General features: G+C 41.7%; 1 long non-coding RNA gene across 2 annotated transcripts in view; it reads right to left on the reverse strand.

The window, feature by feature from the left end:
• Positions 1-6,605, reverse strand: part of LOC139039909 (uncharacterized) — an 81,712-nt gene extending 75,107 nt beyond the window's left edge. Inside the window, exon 1 of one of the 2 annotated variants that reach the window (XR_011493256.1) lies at positions 6,407-6,605. This is a non-coding gene — a long non-coding RNA (uncharacterized lncRNA). The remainder of the gene's footprint in view (positions 1-6,406) is intronic. The other variant, XR_011493257.1, reaches the window with a different exon arrangement.
• Positions 6,606-15,865: the final 9,260 nt, after the last annotated feature.

The raw sequence follows: 15,865 nt of genomic DNA on the forward strand, positions 1-15,865 counted from the left end.
TCACTCAAATTATTGAAGGCCTGAGTGGAATAAAAGGCTGAGTAAGAAGCAGTTCTCTCTCTGCCTGACTGTCTTTAAGCTGGGACCTTGGTCTGCTCTTGCCTTTGGACTGGAGATTTGGACAGGAACTTACGTCATTGGCTCTCCTAGTTCTCAGGCCTTCAGACTTAGACTGAAACTCTACCATCGGCCCTCTTGGGTCTGGACTTCTCAGTCTTCATAATCACATGAGCCAATTCCTTATAACAAATTTCTTTACATACACACAAACACACACCCCATTGGTCCTGTTTTTCTGGCGAACCTGGACTAATACACTGGAGTAGCCCTGTAACCGTGCAATCCTCATTGGTCTCTGTGTCCAGGCTTCCCTCCTTTCCACTTACCCTTGATATTTCTAGCCAAGTTATATTTCTACTGTGTATCTGAACAGGCCAGGCCCTCCCTTGATATTCTCTCTACCTCCCAGTTACCTATAATTCCCAATTCCTACCCTAGAATAAAATGTCCTTCAAAATCTGGCCTCAGCCTACTGGTTCAGCCTTCCTTCCTCTCTTTCCCCAGTACCAACATCACCATCCTAAACTCATCATGGTCTTTCATGCATTTATACCTCTTGCACCAAGTGGTGGCTTCAGGTGGGGTCCCCCTTCCCCTTTCTCTCCTTGGCTGGCTAACGCTAGTTAGCATCTGAGGTCCAGCTCAAGCATCAGCTCCTCAGCAAATCCATCCTTGACTCCCCAAAGATACACAGGCTGTGTTCCACTCCATTTTGTACCTGTCTCCATTGTGGCAGTTATTACATCTTATTGTAGCAATTCATGTAGCATCTATTCCTCCCAATTGACAGAGGGCTACTCAAGGGCATAGACTTAACAGTTTTAGTTTTGGATCCTGAGGGCCTAGCCTGCAGTTGGGACTCAAGTCCCTAACTGCTGAAATGCTGGGCATGGACAAATTAATGAACACCTGGATAAATGCATAAAGGAGACAAAGAAAGCAAGAGTGATGATATAGACCCCACTTACCACAGCTCATTCTCCTCTTTAAATGTCTTGTTAAATGCATGTCATGATCCTCTTTTCTATCAATGCCATTTATGCACTACATTCCAATAACAGCCAGTAATCAATTGTTTGATTGGTTGATCCGGTCAATGGATTGTTTTCATAGATTTTTTTCTTTTCTTTTTGTCAAGTTTCAGTTTCTATTTGGGCTTAAAGGACCTCGGCTGGTTTTAGAGACTGCTGTTGTCTTTCTCTTGTTATGCTTTTATTTTATATAGCAGAAATTTATTCTGGTGCTTTTAGGACATTGTTCATAGCATTGTTTAATGTAAAGTTTTAAAGAGAACAGAAACATTTTACGGAGAACAGAATTTCTGGAAAATGTTCTTTGATCTTTTGAATTATAATTAAATACATGTTCAGAGTTTTCAAATTCAAGCTCTATAACTTGTGCCAGAGTGTGGAAAGACTTTATAGAGGGGTTATGCTTTTTAATGAAAGTTGGAAAAATATGATGCCAAATTTAAGGAGGAGGCAAATTTATTGTGGTGGTTGACAGTTGTAGGCCTAGAGAATTTCTCATTGTAACTCTCATAAAACAAGAAGAGAAAAAGTCTGAGTGTATGATCTTTAGAATGAAACCACAGCAGGGGCAGCAGAGGTTGGTTTAATTATTTTAAAAGCAACACTAAGACTGAAAAATGCTTTTAACATTTCTAGCATATAAAAATAGTTGGCCTCAGTGTTTTGCAGAAGAGCAATTGAGGAAATGAGTACTTCCACTGTGGCCAAAAGCCTGCACATTTCTCTTATGACTCATCTCGTGTCTGAATTCTAAAAGCCTGGCATGCGGAAGAAGGCGGAAGCGCCACGCCCTGATTTCCAGTTAATCCCTGTCAATATACAGTCAGGCTGCACTTCAGGGTGAGGCTTGTGTGACAGTTCAATTTAGAGTATATTTTCTAGGGCCCTTGAGACTCAGGATAAGGAGTGATTTTTCACCTCTAAATTTTTTAAGAATGTAGACACAATGTTGCATGTAAACAACGGGGACAACCACAACAAACATACCATTTCTTGTTCTGTATGCTGTGGACTGATATAAATATCAGGACCTTGGGCAAGTCATAACATTTCTGAGCTTCATTTTCCTCATCTATAAAATGGGAACAATATCTGCCTTACTGCTGTGTTGCAGGAGTTAAACGAGTGAATATATGTAAATACCTTAGCACTATGTGTAACACACACTCATTGTTCCATAAACAGTAGCTGCTGTGGTGGTTGCTTGCCGGGAGCCGTGGCTACATCATTTGATGGGCTGTTTGACAGGGTCCAGCCGATTAACGCCGAGGGGTGCAGGGTCGCCCCTTGGTGAAGAATAACCGGCCAGCCCCTCACATAGTTCTGAAACCTGTGCTGCTTCTAATTGCCCTTCATTCCTTTTCCTTTCTTAACCTCCAGTTTTCACTCCTTTGGGTGGCTGCTTGGGAGGCACTACCTCCTGGGAAAATTAAATATAGTAAGAGAATGTGACCACCTGCAGGTAACTTTCAAGATATTTTTCAGTTAATTATTGGAGGAGCACACAGTCCCATTTGAGACAATCAGAAAGGAATCCTGCCCAGATAAGATGTCGAATTAGGTTTATGGCCTCTGTCTGGTTAATGTTTCCTTCTCCCTCCAGTTCTTTGTCTAAATATATATATGCATCGTCCTTCTAAGTTTGCTGGTTAATTGGATGATCAAGAAGTATCTATATATTATTCTTGACCTTCTGCTTTCTGTTAAAATGTTATAGAGGTTTTCTCCTAAAAGCAATAAATAATAAATAATTAATGAGTAGAAGGGCCGAGGGGTGCAGGGATGCCCCTCGGTGAAGAATGGCTGGCCGACACCCCTGATATTTTCTGAATTATATGCATGCTTTCTAGCAAGGTTATGTCTATACTTATTTCTGTTTTTATTCTTGAAGATACATAGTTTAGCTTAGCTTTTCAGCCCTTTACTTTACTAACAAAGTGATACTTTCTCCGGCAGTGTGCTTAAGGGACTCTTAGCTCCACAATCAAAAAGACAAAGGAATGCTTCCATCCCCTAAAGGGCACGAAAAAGTAAAGATGTTTAACTGCTCGCTGAGAATGCAGATAGCCCTGGGGATAAGACACCCTGGAGTCGCCTTTTGTTCCCATTAACCATCTACACTAACGGCGTAAATGATTGAGGGAGGCAGGGATGGCTCCACCAGGATGTAAACAGACGGACTGCTGTCCTGTCCGGAGGCCTGGACCTTCTCTCTTTGATTTAACTTTACCATGAATTACAACAGGTGTCTAGGTACCTATCTCTTTTAGCTTAGAGACAACAAACACTAGTTAGTTGCAGAGAAGACGATCATTAACCTTATGCTATATAGAATGGAATGCTAATAAATATTCTTGTGCTCGTTTTTTCACTTCCTTATCTCTCTGAGAATATTTGTAGAACCATTTCTGTACTAATCCTGAAAAATATATAAACGACACTTGTGTACAGTAAAGTCGGACTTGCTAACACCAACCCAAGTCTCACGTCCTCTTTATTTTCCCCTCCCTCAGTTTTTCGCCGACGCCGTCTCTCCCGCGGGAACCTGGACTCTGCCGAGGCTGGACCCCGGCAGTTGCTGATGTTGTCCATATTATTAATGGTGTAATGGGAAGAACAGCAGCCTGGAAATCAGGAAAACTAAGTTTTCCAAAAATAACTACTTAACCTATTAGAACTATTTTGAGCCATGAATTTCTCCTCTTGAAATGAGGAGTTTGGCCCAGAGAACTTTCTAACTTTAGCATCTGTGAGTCGATGAATAAACTGGGCAGTATAGTGAAGTCCTGTCAGCTCCATCCTCTGAAGTCCCTGCTTTTTTCCTGAAATATTCTTCAAACACAAGTAGGTCTTGCGTCTGGTGTTCCATGGAGCTCTTGTGTCTGAGCTCCGCACCGGCCAGCTCTAAGTAGGTGCAGAATAGCTCTGCAGAATCGCAGAGGAAGAGACTTTTTTGGGTAATGATTTCCAAATCCAAGGACATAATGTCTAGAAACATTTTTTAGTACTAGTGGGTACACAGATAAAATTCAGACTTGTCTCCAAGAGATACTATTCCATTGTCAGTGAGAGTGGAAGATCGATGCCTTTGTCCCATAGTCCTTGATGGAATTTAACCATTTTAAGTTAGAAACAAAGTTTTCGCCTGGGGAAATAAAATTCTTTACACTGACTCCAATTAAGGGCAGGTAGCCGTAACAGCACATAACTTGCATCTGTAGGGGCTTGTTGCCTCTCTGAAGCCCTTTGTCATGCATAATGTTATTTCACCTTCCCACAACCACCATATAAGGCAGGTAAGGCAGCTATGAATATTTTCATTGCCGAAATAAGGAAGCTGATATCCAGAGAGGTTGTGTGACTTGCCTGGGATTGCACAGCTCACACAGGAGTGTGCTGTGCCAGAGAGAGCCATGGCTTACTGGCTATGTGGGACACCTAGACATCTCCTTACACTATTTCTGAGCAGCAGCAACTCTGTCTTCCCCATTGGTTTCTGTGGAAACTGGCAAAACATTGCAGTATCTCTGTCAGATAAAACTAAGTAAAGAAAAGTTTTCCAAGATTGGTCAACCGGGTCAGCTTCTCAAGCAGGCCTACGGGATACACGTACGGGGGAAGGGGAGGCTGGGGCGGGGGCTACCCTTGTTCTCTATTGAGAGATACCATTATAATCCTTATCAGTAAACACTTTGAACAGGGCTGTCACACTGTTCACATTCCAATATGCACAGAAATCACCCACAAAGGGTCATACAGTTCAAAAGCACAGTCATTTAGGACATTTTATGGAGAAATTTATCTGCTTACTATGAAGGAAAAAGGAGCATGTAAGCATGTTATTAACTGAATAAATCAAATACTACAAGAACAAATTGAGGTTCACGAGTCAGGAGAATGACCAGCCTTGGCTTGTTCACAGTCTTGCTTAGTCAGTTCTGCAGATAGAGGAGAATGGCATGTGACCGGCCTCTCTGATTTTCCTTGCTTGGCTTTGAGAAAGGATCTCCTATGGCCTCTCTGTATCACATTCCTAGAGGTACCCTGTTCACCCAGGACTTTGTAGTGGAGAACCCGGGCTGAGAGGTCTTGGGGGTGTTGGGTGGGCTCTCCTATCACTTACTCTGACGAGGGATTGCAGACAAGCACTGTTGGCTCTTGAGCCTTAGACAGGCTGGACTGGGTGACCCGAGAGGGTCCTTCCAGCTGGAAGGCCAAAGATGTCCCTTCCCCGTGGGAATCAGCCAGCTGAGGGTGCCCCGACTATTCTTTTGGCACTGTATAAGTCCTCTAAAGAAAGAGGGAGAAAGATGAAATTCTCAGAGCCCCTCACCCCACTCCCCCCTCATCTTGTCATGGGCAGACCCACAGCCACATCGCATTTGAACAGTACTCTCAAGCCTCAGGAGGACAGCAGGCAGTGAGGTTTGGGAGTAGCAAGAATCACCATGGAGCTGCGCCTCCCAAGGCGTTGAGGACCCACCTGATGGTGGCAGGCCCAGAAGTGCCCCAGAGGTGCATAAAAATATGACTCTAAAGTCTGGCGTATCCCTGAACCCATTTAACCAGCTATCCAAAAATCAGGATCACTTTATTCCAGCTCTAAAAGAAAACCCTCAAACTGGTTTTTTTTTTTTTTCACTATGGGTTTCAATCTGTGAATCTTTGCAAAGCCTGGCTTACAAAAATCCAAAGGCATCTGAATAAGAAGCCTATAGACAAACTGTGAACACACGACACTCTTAACCCCTGGGCGGATTTAAAGAGAATATTGATGTCCACCTACCAGGGACCGATTTTACATACGAGCAGTCCTTTTGCATTTAACCTTCTCAGTAACTCAATGAGGTAGTTGTTATTACTATTCCCACTTCACAGTTGAGGAAATAGACTCAGATATGGTAGAATAATTAAGTTTATGTAGGTAGTAAAAGGTGGAGCCATATGTAAACCCAGGTTCCTGCCTTTAGCCCCTAGATGGACCAGAAGGATTGGAGCTTCTGACTAAGGACAGATTTTCTGGAACTTGGGACTGACTCATCACTCTGGCCAAGTACTCCTTTATTCAGTTCCTTACTCGTTGCCTCCCCATACACTCTGAACTATACCCCATCCTCTATATGTGCAATAGCCCCACAACTTCTCTTAGAGACATTAGGAAACATACAGGCAAAACTTGGAAAAGAAGAAAGTTAAAAAGGTGTATGAGGTTTGATGGGGCTCAGAATCAAAGAGTCTGTGTGTGTGTTTGTGATGGGGCTCAGTATAAAAGTGTATGTGTGTGAGCACACACTGAGTCTGTGAAACGGACTCACCTCTGTAAACAGGAAGAAGAGAGCAGGGCCTCGCTGCACTTCAACAGCTCTTGTGAGTGCTGCCCGGAAGAGCCTTGGCCTCTTGTTGCCTTATCACGTTACAGAGCAGCATTACTCTGTACTCTGTATCTGTTGCTGTCCATCAGCCTGCCTCGCTACTTTTCAGCCTCCCAGCTCTCCTTTCTCTCCTGACCTCTCTACTCTCACTGTGGATTAGCTAGTGGCTAGTTTGGTTTGTACTTCCCCAAACCAAACCCCAGTTCCTCTCTCCTGCTCTGCACCAGCTCCTTTGGACATCTGCTTTGTTTTCTTCCTCCGGCCTTTGCAGCACCAACTGTGCCTGCTCTTTTCCAAGTTATTAAGAACAGGTGTGAAATGAGGCCTGCCTAGACCAGGTCTTCTGCTTGATGCCTCCCAGGAGCCTGCTACCAGCTTGCCCCTGAGATGGGCACTGAAATGCCGATGCTTAGCCTCTAAGGTGTTACTCTGAACCCCAGCTCCTCCACTTGGCTAGTACTTTCCTTCCTGAGTCTCAGTTTTGTTATCTGTATGATGGGTACAGTAATCCCTTCCTCAGGGAGTTGGAAGTAGTTAATGAGATAATGGTACAAAACACTTAGTATGCGACAGCTATTGAAAAAGTTCTAGCTATTATTAATATTGTCATTGCTACTTGACATGTTTCCCGCCACTCGTGTGGCACAGATCTTCCCTCATGTTCACTCCCCCTCCTCAGCATTTACAGGTTTTTTTTTTTTTAACGTACATTATCTCAATAACCTTTACCAACAGGTATTTCCCCTATTTATAAGTAAGGAAACAAAGTCACAGGCAGGTTTTGCAACTTTCCCCAGGTCACATCATTTGGAAGAAAAGCAACTAGGATGAATTACTTCCCTCTGTGACTCCTTCAGGAAACGTGGACTGGGCGCTTCTGGTGCCATGAACTTTACTAGGGACCGAGGAGACCATGGCGATCAGACATGTGCCAGAGGGTGGGGCTCAGTCAAATGGGGGAACATCAAGTAACTGGATAATTATGGAATAGCGGGATAAACGCATTCAAATAGGCGGCCAGGGTCCTGGGGCACCCCGAGGAAGCAGGGCTCCAGAGCCCAGGTTTTTCCATCACCACAGAACTAAACATAATGTAAGCTGACTGTGTCCTGCTGTCTGGCAAAGTAGGACACACTGGAGGAGAGAAAGAGTCATGCTGGCAGGAGAGAGGGAGCAATCAAGGAGACTCTATAAGAATAGGTAGGCTTATTAGATACAGGTTTCAGAGGAAGGAACACAGGTAGAGAGGGGAGGAAAGGCATTCTAGGTAGTAGGACTGCCATGAGCAAAGGCAGGGTGGTTGAAGGACAGAGGATTTGAGGCGGGGAGAAACGCTGATGATAAGGGTGGGGCCAGATCATGAAGAGTCTAAAATGCCACTCGAAGGAGCTTCTTTTGTAGTCAAAAGGGAACCACCTAAGATGTAGGTCAACACTGGAGCTATTTGAGGTGGCTGCATGCATGTGGAGGCTGGGCAGGGGAGAGGAAAGTTTTAGGCAGGAAGATCAAGAAGGTTTACCATTTTAATCCAGGTTAGTCTCAGTTACTATGACAGAAATGGTGGTAGTGGCATAAAAATCTCAGGACTTAGATTAGATATGAGAAGGGAAGGGGAGACAGAGTGTGGTCAGTCAGAGCTCCGCTGCTCTGACTAATCAAGCCAACACGCAGCGGAAGAGTGCAGAAAATCAGTCAACCAAAACACAAAATATTTCCCAGACTGAAAACAAGAAGAGCAAGAATATGACTGTAGGTATTTCGTCGTCAAAAGAAGGACTGTATCAGTGAAAGGGGAACTGCCATTCCAGAAACAATTAAAAAGAAAATAAACACAAGCACAGAAAGGCAGAAGTTGGCAGTATCCAGGGGAAGCAATGATCCCCCAAATCCAATTGCCACATCACTGCACTGGGTGTATTTTGACCCTACTGTGGATCTTGACTCTATTAGGCTTTCAATTTATGTCACTGGCTCCCCTTGCTCTGACTTGATACTCACTGAGCCATCTTCTGATTATAATTCTGTTTTGCATGTAGATCCTCCTACAGAGGAACAGAAATCACTGAGTGGCCAACACAAACATCCAGTACATTTGGCGAGAAGCAATAGAGTGTAGTGGTTAAGAGGATATTTACTGAGTTTGAAACTAGTCATCTGTGTGACCTTGGACAAATTATTTCAAAGCTCTGCAACTCAATTTCTTGATCTGCAAAATAGGGATGATAATAGTACTATCTCATAAGGTCATTGTAAGGACTAAATCACATAATGCATGCAGATACCTAGAACAGTGCCTGCTTATAGTAAGTGCTCAGTACATCATAGCTGTTATTATTACAGATCCCATTGAAAACTGATAAATGGTGGTAGTTTGGTTTACACATCAGTCTCTCATGAGGATGGTAAATGTCAGCCATTGTTCCAGGAGGCCTTTCCTGTGGAATTATAAGATTGAGTTTCTAGGCATATGAAGCTGAGAATCAGATTCTCCACCATAGTGAATTGTTTGCTTGTCTGTTTCCTACAAAATATTTGTAACTCCTTGAGAGGAGAGTCTGTGCTTCATTGTCTCAATATCCTTAGTGCCTAGAATGGTACCTGGCACACTGTGTGTGCTCAATACATTTTTATAGCATTTATAGCTCTGATGCCAACATTGCCACTGGTCTATTTTAGTGTTGTCCATAGAAAAGTAATGTGAGTCACATTGCTTTTAAACATGATTTTAAATTTTCTAGTAGCCACATTTGAAAGAGTAAAAAGGTTAAGAGAAATCAATTATGAGAATATCTTTTATATTGGACTCCTACCTCACACCATACACAAAAATTAACTCAAAATAGATCAAACACCTAAGTGTGGGAACTAAAATTATAAAACACTTAGGAGGAAACATGGGTGTAAATGTTCATGACCTTGGGTTAGGTAATGGTTTCTTAGGTGTGTTACTGAAAGCTCAAGCAGCAAAAGAAAAAATAGAGGATACAGAAGCAACATACAAAAATCAGTTGTGTATCGACACACTAATAATGAATTATCCGACAAAGAAATTAGGAAAACAATCTCATTTACAAAAGCATCCCACTTCGCCTTCAATGGTGATGCAAATGGTTCCATCTAGCCTTTGAGCGTGCACCCACATTATCTGCCTGTGCACTGCACTCCCTGCTCATTCCAAATCTGGTTCCTTTTTGCCCATTCAAAACTCAGTGTACCCCCAGTGGGGCATATGGGATACTGCGTGCACGTGCATGCCTGTGCTGGCCCTCTCTCTGTCTGACCATGCCACATAGCCATTTCTGTTCTTCTGTAGCCTCCCCTGGTGAACTGAGTTCCCCTCAGAGTTCCAAACTGGAAGTGAGGCAGAAACCCCCTCTGCCTTTGGTTTTCTCTTTAATCTAACTGGGGCCTCCATTTTTTCCACGTTCTCCTCTTCCAAGAACTCCAAGCAGTGCCTCAACTGCTTCAAACCTCTCAGCTCTTGTTGCTGCTCAGGCTTTTTTTAAATTCTATTTTTTAAACTTTTTCCCCCAGTTTTATTGAGAAATAGTTGGCATACCTCACTGTATAAGTTTAAGGTGTACAGCATGATTTGATTTACATATTTCGAGAAATAATTACCACATTAGGTTTAGTTAACATCCATCATCTCATAGAGATACAATAAAAAGAAAAGAAAAAAAAATTTTCTCCTTGTGATGAGAGTTCTTAGGAGTTATTCTCTTAGCAACTTTCCCATATATCATACAGCAGTGTCAGCTATTCATCATGCTGCAGATTGAGTCCCTAGTATTTATTTATCTTATAACTGGAAGTTTGTGCCTTTTGATCGCCTTCCTCCAGTTCCCCCTGTACTCATCACCCACCTCTGGTAACCACAAATCAGATCACTTTTTCTATGAGTTTGGTGGGGTTTCTTTGATTAGATTTCACATATAAGTGAGATTGTACAGTCTTTTTCTTTCTCTATCTGGCTTATTTCACTTAGCCCAATGCCTTCAAGGTCCATCCATGTTTTTGCAAATAGGAGGATTTCCTCATTTTTTATGCCTGAATAATATTCCATTGTATATACATACCACAACTTCATTATCCATTCACCCACTGATGGACACTTAGGTTGTTTCTATGTCTTTGCTATTGTAAATAATGCTGCAATGAACATGGAGGTGCTGCTATCTTTTCGAGTTAGTGTTTTTGTTTCTTTTGGATATATTCCCAGAAGTGGAATTGCTGGATCAGATGGTAGGTCTATTTTTACTTTTTTGAGGAACCTCCATACTGTCTTCCATAGTGGCTGTACCAATTTACAGTCCCCCCAGCAGTGCACAAGTGTTCCCTTTTCTCCACATCCACACCAGCATTTGTTATCTCTGCTCATGCTTTTACGTATTATCTTAGTTGCAAGAGAACTACTACTCTGGTGTCATGTTCTGCATTTTCTCTGTCTTATAGCTTGTGGTAAACCATGTACATGGACCTCCAAGCTGTGCTTTTGGGGGCCACCTCTAAACTAGAAAAAATAAATGGGATTCAGTGCTGATGGTCTTCACTTTGGACTTCCTCTCAATGAGTTTAGGTCATAATATGCTCATCTGGCCATGAGTTGGCTACTGTGTTTTCAGCTGGCATATGGAATATCTCAGGAAATTCCAAACATGCATAGCTGAACTTAATTCTACTGCAATATAACTTAGCTAGATTCTAGCAAAATGCTCCAAGGTAATCTGTGTTTAATATTTTTCCATTGCTCACCAAACTGAATCAATTTAGCAACAGATTACAAAAAGAAATGCTTAAAAATAATTTCAAAAAGAATGGCCATAAAACAAGAACCAGATTTTTGAAAGACCATTGTAGTAATTTATATCTTAGAGTACTTTTTTAACTTTTTAAAGAGATTCTTTCATATCTATTCAATAAGTCCTTTGTTTACTAGAAGCTAGTGTTTTAATTCACATTTTCTGGTTAAAAAGTAAACTAACAAATCTTAATGAGTGCATCTCTTAGGAGTGTATTTGGCTGCAAGAAAGAGAAATCCTGACTCAAAAGATAAGACTAAAAAATAAGAAAGTTATTTCACATAACAGTGAGCCCAGAGTTGGGCCTTTTCAGGGTTTCAGGGTTCAGTGACATCATCCAGGATCCAAGTTATTTGCATCTTTCTACTGTGACATCCTCAAAACGTTGACTTGTCAGCAGCTCCCTGAGTGCAAGAAGGTACCACAAGCCTTGACATCAGCTCTTCACACAGCAGTTCTAAAGTCGGCACACCTCTCACCGTCACCCTTTGTCGAAAAAGGAGACCCTTTTCCAGGAGTCCTCTGAAGGCCTTCTCTCACATCTCTTGGCCAGAATCATATCACAAGCCTGTGGAATCACCATCACTGACTTAGAATAACAAAGATCTACTCCTTAGGCTGTGGAGATGCCCTTGTCCTAAGCCAATGAAGGCTAAGAAAAATTAGGGATCTAATAGCAGGGAGGAATGGGCTGCCTGGTGGGTGGTCACCCAACTGTGTCTGCCACAACCATCCTTTATTATTATTGTTGTTGTTGTTGTTGTTGTTGTTGTTGATTCAAATGTTTGGCTAATCTTTCTCTCATGTGTCCACATTCCTCCTTTTTGGTGATTGGGGAGGTTGAAATGCCCCCAGCTCACTATTCTGATCATTGATTTTCCATTGTACTCAACCCTAGGATTAGGAGGCCAAGAAGAATAGGCTGAATTTATATTGGCTTCTGGCATGTATTCTGGAAGGTACATTTTGGACAAATTACCAACTTTTGCTTGTACGATTTACCTTCTAATTCTAAAAGCAGAGTGCTGAAAAATACTGCTGGCTATGTTACCAGCCTCTCATTTTAGTTGTTCGGCTACTGGTCACTCTGATCTGATTCCCTAACCACCTACAGAGTAGGGTAAGTATTAGGACTTCTAGTTAGGGTCATTGAGGTGAAGGGACTCTTATAAGGCCATCATAGCAAGTTTTAGGCTTCCTGGCTGCAGACTTATCACCAAGTAAAATGTGATGAGAAAAATAGTCTGAAACTGACCCTGGCAGCCCACTCTGGTTGCCTGTACAGTGAGCTAGCAGGGCCTGGAGACCTCCTTCTCCCAGCAGAGGAGCTTCACCTAAGCTCAGCTTCCCATGGGACTGGTAGAGTCCTCCCCACTGCAGGAGGACCGCAGCATCCTATGGACCCCTCAGCTTGCTTTCCCAACAACTCCTGTAATAGCTGGGCCCCCAAATCCAGACAGCCTGGACCAAGGTTCTTGAGTATTCCTCCACTGACAAGGCCACTTATATTTGCTTTATAGAAAGGTAGCAATGGCGGTGGGGGGGACACTGTTCCTCTATTGGAATATAAACCCACACTACATGTCTTGAAGAACATCCTTGCCTGTCTCTCTGTGGGACCACGGGATGCAGGGAATCTGTGGCTTCTCTTTCTGACTTATGGATTTTCCCTTTCCCCAGTAAAGCCTATTCCTTAACCCAAAATGGGTGAAGTTGTAGAAGTCATTCCAAACCTGACACAGAACAGGTGGTGACCCAGAAGCAACCCAGCTTGCACATCCATCAGACACCTGCTTTTATTATGTAGGTCGAAGGATGTAAGTACCATTCAATTGTCCTTACAAGTGCAAAGTTATTAATACAGTGATGCAGAAAAAAACTCATGCAAAAATTATTTCACTCATTTAAATTTACGCCTTCAAGTTATATTATATGTATTCATTTAAGTCATCCTAACTTTCTTCTGCAACAAGATAGTGTATAAATAAATACATATCAATAAATGTGTTATACATCATTTGTCAAAACTTCTGTGTGCTTTCTGCCACCTCTTGCCCCCATTTCCGACACATGCATGCTTGCGCGCACACATGCACACACACACACGCCCCACTCACTCTCTGGCAATAGTTCACCAATGCCAATGCTAAAGTAACTTGATTTCTCCAGTGATTCTAAATATTGGGATTCTAGGGGCATCTGGGAGAACTCTTCCTCTCAAATTTCTATGATTCTACAAGTTCTCTCATGTCTCCACCACAGTGATCTAAGACAAAGCAGCTTTTAATAAAGGAACAAGTTTCTCAGTAAAGTATTAATCTACCCTCATGGGTATTTCTTTGATTACTCTGGAATATTCTCCACCTAAATCCTCACCTGAGTCCTCCCATATTTGCAGATCCACATTCAGTCTTATCTCTTCCCTGAAGTCTCTCTCTAATCGAGGGCTCCCAGATTCCCTTCTCCAGCACTTGTTGCTTATGTATCAGTTATTGCTTATATGTCATCACTGAATAATACATTCATACTTACATACTAGCTAAAGAACAGGAACTGTGACTTATACTTGAGTATATTCTGCCTCCTAGAACAATAAGATTTGATTGACTTTGATCTCATTAAGTAACAGCTAATGAAAGAAGAACAAAGAAATTTCTAGAATAATATTTTCGTTTGTTTTTAATGGTTGAGAGCTCTAGTTTATATTTCTGAAAATATAAATTTCCAGTTAATTATTCTAAATTCAATCTTGATTTGTCTTTTAGAAACAACAGCATCAGTAATTATGTTTCTTGTGTTGTCTTCATGACAATGCTATACTTAGAAAAGAAAACCTTCATGTACTTTTTCATTGGCTAAAAGTTTTAATCAGCTACTCCACCTCCATAATTTCTAACTTTTATAATATCTAGAATATACACTGAGATTAAATAGAAAAAACTATAAAAACCATAATGGGTTATTTCATTGCCATACTCGTTTTTTTTTTTTAAACCTCGTTTTTTAAGTGTTCACTAACTTCTCTCATTACTCCCTGACCAGAATGGCTAAAATTGAACAAGACTGACAATTCAAAATGTTGACAAGGATATAGAGCAACTGGAATGCCATACATTGTTGGAGGGGTTGTAAATGTTACAGCCACTTTAGAAAAAGTCGCAGTTTTTTATAAAACTAAACATATACCTCCCCTATGATCCAGCAATTCCATTCCTGGGTATTTACCCAAGAAAAACGAAAACACGCATCCACGAAAGACTTATATGAGAGTGTTCATGGCAGCTTTATTCCAGGTATTTATTTTAAAGAGTGGATATACAAACTGTGGTAAATTTAACAAATGGAACACCGTTCAACAACAAAAAGGAACAAACTAATGACACAAGCGACAACATGGATGAATCCCTGAAACGCGCTATGAGAAAGAAGCCTTGCATGACGGAGTACGCACTGCATGCCTCCGATTATGTGAAGTTCTAGAACAGGCAAAACTAATCTATGTTGGAAAAAAACCAGAACAGTGGTTATCTCTGGGCGTGGGCAAGAGCAGGAGTTGACTGAGAAGGTGCATTAGGCATTTTGGGATGAGAGTAATGTTATTTTGATATGAGTCTCAGTTACACAGCTGTGCACATTTGCCAAAACTCACAGAATGTTTGCTTAAAATGCACATATCTAAAAACCAACTGTAAATAAAATGAAACTCTAGTTAATGAAATGTATGCTGAAGTATTTAGGGGGGAGTGATCTCTGCAACTTACTTTGAAAATGTATCAAAAATTAGAGGATTGATAGATGGATAAATGGGTAAATATGTCATAAAGCAAGTCTATTAACATGTTATGACAGAATCTAGGTAGTGAGTACATGGATGTTTAGTATAAATTCTTCCAAATTTTCTGTATGTTTGAAATTTTTCATAATAAAATATTGAATAAAAGCTCATCAGCTTCTTTCATCTTCCAAAATTGGTGCATCTCCTTTTCACCTCTCCTTTGGTCCTCTCAGTTCTTGGAGGCACAGAGACAACCTTGGGACTAGAGCTCCCCAGGTCATGCAATTTGAGGGACTCCAGAAGGCCTGCTCTGCTCAGCATCTCCCCTGCACGCTTCTGCTTCCTGTCACAATTGAACATTCCTATTAAAGATTTATTCCTTTAGTTCTAGATGCAGTTTGGGTCATCAGATGTCTCTTATCAAAGTGCAAATATTCCCAGGTCAGGGAAGTAATTTAAGCTTAGGGGGAATTATTTGTCAAATAACGGAGAGCAGAGTCTTTTGTTATGGAAAATAAAATATAAAGGAGATATGGACAAGAAAGGACAAAGAGAAGCTATGTTGGAGGTTAAGACACATGGATCTTTTTGCCTGAGCTGAGTTAAAAAAGCAGGGCTCACCAACAGGGGCAGCTCTAATCCCTGTTCCTCGGCCACAAGAGCCAGAGCCAGAAATAGGGTTAGGGTAATGGTCACAGAAAAACACTTCTCTGGCTCCAGGCTTGCATGCTCTGTGGGAACCTCAGATCCCTCAACATCCCCCAGTTCATCTGCAAGGCTTGAGAGGGTGTTTCCAGTGTACTTGGGAACGAATCCTCTCTTTCA

Source organism: Equus asinus, chromosome 12 (assembly GCF_041296235.1).
Source record: "Equus asinus isolate D_3611 breed Donkey chromosome 12, EquAss-T2T_v2, whole genome shotgun sequence".
Classification (NCBI taxonomy): domain Eukaryota; kingdom Metazoa; phylum Chordata; class Mammalia; order Perissodactyla; family Equidae; genus Equus; species Equus asinus.